This window comes from Phyllostomus discolor, chromosome 7 (genome assembly GCF_004126475.2).
Source record: "Phyllostomus discolor isolate MPI-MPIP mPhyDis1 chromosome 7, mPhyDis1.pri.v3, whole genome shotgun sequence".
Lineage (NCBI taxonomy): Eukaryota > Metazoa > Chordata > Mammalia > Chiroptera > Phyllostomidae > Phyllostomus > Phyllostomus discolor.
The window spans coordinates 132,998,289-133,004,005 of record NC_040909.2 but is presented as its reverse complement, the minus strand read 5'-3'; positions in this window follow the sequence as shown (position 1 = coordinate 133,004,005).

Sequence of the window (5,717 nt, the reverse complement as noted above, 5' to 3'; positions counted from 1 at the left end):
TTGCTGAGACCCTCGAGGTTCATGAAGGCGAAGGCTTGCAAGGCTCCTTGCATCGGCTCTCCCCTCCGGGAAGACACAAAGCGTAGAACAGCATTCCCTCAACATGGACACGGCCGGACAGATGCAAGTGCAATGTGTTAAATCTCAGGAAGCCCTTACAAGACTCCAGCCTCTGCCTTCCTCTTTCATTCAAAAGATATTTACCGAGCACCTGCGAGCAGCAGGTACTGTACTGGGAGCTCAGTGTGCAGCTGAGATGTAGTTCCTGCTGTCTTAGACTCCATGGACAGACTGGGCTTTCAGTGTTCTGATAAGCCATGTACGGATGTGGAAACTGAGGCACAGAGAAGTGAACGAACTTGCTGTGCGATAACAGGGAACGGACATCGGTCTCCGTCCCTGGTTCCTGGCACAGAGCTCTGGAAACCCCTGTGACCTCCCCAGTGATGAGAGCACCAAGAGTATCTTTTTTCCTGTGGAGGCGCCTTGGGTGGGCTCCTGAACGGCCCCAGGTTGGGGGCTGGCCACCAAGAAAACCAAGCCATAGTCTAAAGCTTGGAATTCTCAGCCACACATCCCCATCCTCCGGAAAAGGGGGCTGCAAATGGAGTTAATCGTTGCTCATGCCTCCGTGATAAAGCCTCCATAAAATCCCAAGAGTGCAGGGTTCACAGAGCTTCCAGCTTGTCCAGCACATCCACAGGATAGGAGGGTGGTCCACCCCAACTCCACAAGGACAGAAGCTCCTGAGCTCGGGACCCCCCAAGACCTCACCCTGTGTATCTCTTCATCTGTACCCTTTGTCACATCCTTTTGTAACATGGTTAATGTGTTTCACCACATTCTGTGAGCCACTCTAGCAACTGAACCCACCCCAAGGAGGTGGCCCTTGGAAGCTCCCATGTATGGAGGTGGGTCAGAAGCACAGGAGATACCCTGAGCTTGCCGCGGGCATCCAGAGTGGGGTGGGCAGGCTGTCTTGTGGGACCGAGCCCTTAACCTGTGGGGTTCAATGCTATCTCAGGTACCGAGTGTCCAAGTTGAGTGGGTGTCACAGAGACTTGCTTGGCGTGGGGGAGAGCCTCCACCTATGTGGTGACCCGAAGTGTCCTCAGTAAGTGCCGGGTGTGTGCCATGAAGGGGACACACAGGGAGGAAGGATGCAGAAGGTGGAAGACTGAGCTTTTCCGTGTCACTTGCCAAGAGGCACAGGTCCAAGAGAAGAAGAGCTGGGTGACAGCATCCGTGTCCACGACGGTGCATCTCCGCTCAGGCAAACGCAGGGGAGTCTCTGCCCACTGCCGAGAGGCACCGCCCCACAAAACTGGGCGTCAGAGGCTGCCTGTGGCCGGGGAGCAAGGAAGAGAACAGCGACACTGACAGCGGCTGGAAGGACATCACCAAGAGGGGACAGAGACACTGGAACCCCACAGGGGATGGAGTCAGCCATACGCTGAGCTGCAGAAGAAGCTTCCTCAGTGATGGGACAAAGCAGGAGCAGGGCTCCAAGGATGGAAAATGGTAGCAGGGCAGAGTGACAGGAGCACAGCGGGTGGCAAAAGTGGCATGAGGGGGCATTGTGCCTGGAGACAGGGGCAGGTCACACAGAGCTTTGTAAGTGACATGAGGGGCTTGGGGTTCGGACAAAGAGGAGCCACCTGAGACTGACTTACCCAGGAAGGTAGGAGCAGACCTCATTTGTGCCTGAGGGCAAGGCAGAGGGACGAACGCTGAGAGGGCTAGAGCCCAGCCCCCCGAGGACAAGGACAGGCGGCCTGGGTGCACACCCCGACTCCCCTACCGTGGGCAAGTTCTCCATCCCTCATGCATGAGGCAGAGATAATAATACCTCCCCATGAGACTGCGCGGAGGATGTGAGGCGAAATTAAATGCAAAGTCTTAAAGCAGCGCCAGCCACGGAGCTAGCAGCCTGTAAATGTTAGCTCTTCCGCGCCTGTCCCCACCCGCACTTCCTGCTAAATGTGGCTGGTAGCAAACAGCATTCTTGGCACACTCTGTCGTGAAAAGTTAATAAGTGCTCAACACAGGAAGCTCGGCATCCCAGAAAGGCGCAAGGAAAAGAAAAACAATTATTCATGTTTACACCACCCAAAGAAAACCATCCCTCATACTCAGTGGGCTGGACGTGTCTCTGTCTCAGTGCTGCCTCCTGTGAAGCACAAAGGGTTTGCCACGTTTGGATGCGGTTCTGTTACGGACTGCTCTTCAGCCTGGCAAGTGGAGCCGGCGGGGTTCTCCAGCAGCAAACATGGAGCGGTTTGGGAGGTGGGCAGGGTGTCTGTTAGGGACCAACACCTGTCATGGGGCGAGGGGGGTGGGGAGAGGAGGCAGGATTGGGCTCGGAAGAAGTTCAGCATCAAGGCAAGTGTTAAGTGTATATATATATATATATATATATATATATATATATATATATGAACTATACATAACATACATTTGTAGATAGATAGATACAGGCAGGCAGAGAGATATAGAGATAGAGATATAAAGAAAGAGGGAATTTCTGACAGGAAACGTGAAATCTCTGGTTGAGGGAACAGACTGCTTTTTACTCACAGGGCATATTACCACTGGTTCCCTGCACCCCAAACCTGTAGGACAACCAAATGGGGGACAGACGTTACCCTGTGCACTCATGGGGTTGCACCATAGGTTGCTACCCCAAAATTAGGAAACGCAGAGGGTGGCTGGTGCATCTGCCCACCCTGTCTTCTTGAAAAAGAGAGATCTTTACTCTGGAATGTAAATATCTCTTCCCCCAGGAGGAGGTTGGCCACCAGCAGGCGTTTTACCCTAGAATGTGAGCACATGGTTTGGGGAAGGAGCTAAGTCTCTAAATCCCTTTGGAAAAAATATGCCATTTCTAACTTCCAAGGCATGCGAGCCATTCTTGGTTAAGAGTCATCTTCTAAACCCAGTCTGCCAGTGCGCTTTGCTGGAAGCGCCCAGACCATGCAGAAAGGATGGAACCGTTCCTGGAGAATTCTCTTCCAAGAGCAGCCTTGCCACAGCCTGGGCCAGCCTCACGGGAGCTCCGGGGCATCGGCGGTGTGCCGGAATGTCCAGCCCTGGTGCAGATGGCCGGGCTCTCACTCGCTGCCTCGAGCAGCTCCGGGCATGCGCTGCTCAGAAGGATGCGCCTTTGGCCCAGACCGCTTTCCTCCGTGCACGCGAACCCTGCCGGAGCTAACAGACATGCAAGCAAGTGCTCCCTTGGACTTGGACCTGACCGGTACACGTCCGTGTCTTCCCCAGCAATACACATGGCTCCGAATGGGTGCATGGCATTTCCCTGCTCTCATTACCCTAATTGATGATCGCCCCATGATTGAGCGTGACGCTATTATGAACCTTCTGTTCTGAGTCATGCTAGCATGACTGCCCTGGTAGATTACATTTTTGTACTCGTCCCCGATTTTTCTCCCTAGGACACATTCCTAAAAGTGGAATTCTGGGCGAGGTGTTTGGGTATTTCTCAGGCTTTTGATGCCTGCTACCAAACTGGCCTCCACTTAAGGCTGTGCCGATTCACGCTCCCCTGCAGCGGCTGCTGCGCCTGGGTGCTCCCCGCCCCCGAGGCCTGCTGACCCTGAGAACCATGACCCCTTGAAGTCACTGTCAGCCGGCTGGGGGGAGAAAAGTACTCCGCTTTTGTTTTTATTCTCACTTTTTAAAGACTTTGAGGAAACATTTTCTCACATGCTGTTTGACCATTTTGATTTCTTGTTTTCTGAACAGCTTGTTTACACACACTCTTTATTTTTCCAATGGAGCATTTTTTTTCTCCTCCTTATTGATTGGAAAGGCCTCTTCAACGTATCCACGCACTCTCCCTGTCATCTATGTTGCCATTATTTTTCCCAGTTTACTGTTTGCCTTTTCATCGTGTTTATAGTGTCTTTGACGTGCACATGTTTTATAGTTTGTAAGAGCCAATTCATCAATCTTTGCCATCTTGGCGTCTGTCCTTGTCATTACAGTTGCTCAATACTCGATTCATTTTATTTTCTAAATGCAGGACCTTGATTTTACCCCTATTAAATCTGACCCAGATAATTTCAACTCGTAGTTGCCGGCCACTCGATCTTTCAGAGTCCTATGTCACCCGGCGTTTCAGCTCTCCCTCCCAGCTTTGAGTCCAATGCAAATTTGATCCGTGCTCTTTCTGTGACTTCATCCAAGTCGGCTATCACCCCTTGTACATGTGTCTAATGGTGCTCATTCAGCTCGTCTGAAAGGGAGCCAAATGGAGCCTTCTATGTCACCAGCGTGGCAGCCAACTGGCACCAGGCACTGCCGTGGGGGAGGAGACAGTCCCTGCCAAGTGGACGCCTGGCCGGGCCTGAGATGCCTCTCAGATCAGTGTTTTTACAGCACCTGTCACCCTTAGGGCCATCGCTTCATGGCCCTAATCATTTATTTATGTTTTCGCCTCCCTTTGGCGTATCTAGTTTGCCCTTCTCAGCCAACTGAACACGTTGTGGAATGACAAGGGACATAAATATATAGAAAGTAATCATGTGTCGGATGACAATGATGAGGTGTGGATGGCAGTACAAATAGTCCGGGGTCTCGCTGCAGGTCCAGCTCGTCTCCTTGGAACGCTGGACGAGACGTTAAAGATGATCGGGTCCTCACCTGCCGCTAACATCCATTTTGCATCATGAGGATTCATTACAGCTACCATTTACAGAGACCATCTGGGAAGCACAGAGTTTTCTTACATAATCTCTAATCCTTAAAAACACTGCTTTGCAAGACAGGTGCTATCTTCTTTCAAACACAAGGAAATAGAGGCTCAGAGAACTCAAGCTACTAGCCCAAACTCACGCCGTTTGGAAGTGTCGGAGCCTGGATTTGAACCTATATCGCTCTGCATCCAAATCCCATACCAGATTGCCTCCCCAGCCGATGCCGACTGTCCTGCACTCTTCAGCACCACCAGGGATGGGTCGCTCTGAAGATGACTCCGGGAGCGCCGTGAGGGGAAGGATTCTGGGTCTTGGCCTAAACTTTCTTTTCTGTATCTTGTCCCCCTTGAAGACACACAAACCAATCTTCTCATCCCTCCTTGAGATAGGTCTTCTAAGGATCATGTCCTCCTTGTCACCTCTTCCCACATCAGTCAACAGTTCCTCACATGACACAGTTGGGAGACCCTTCATCTGACCTTGCTCCAGGTTACCCCTGTCACCCACATCGTCTAAAACTGAATGCCATGCTCCAGACGGGCTCTGGGGACAGCAGGACTTCACCCTGGTGACCCACCGGCTTCTCTCCTTCCCTTGCAGGAAGTCATGGAAGCAGGAGGAGCCCCCTTACTTCACAGCCTGCCCCCGACTTTCTTTCACTCCATCCTCAGGTGGAGGGCCTGGGGAGCAGACGTCTTCTTCTTCCAGGCAGGCCAGCCTGGCACTGAACCCCTTCTTCTACGATACGGCTTTTTGGAATCAAGCTCCCAGCTTGCTTGGCCGCTTTTTCTCACCTTCCCGTCTTACCCTGGGGTTCCTTCCTGACTTCCCTGAACATTCATTTATGGAGACTCAGCCCCCGGCTTCTTGATCGGCTCAGAGAGGGAGAGAGCAAGAAACAGGTGGACGAGGAATGCTCAGAGCTCCCACCTGGGGCTTCTAAGGTGGGAAACCAACTAGCCTAGTAAGCCAGGAGGTCTCTTTCAAGAGTGGCTGGTCAGGTGG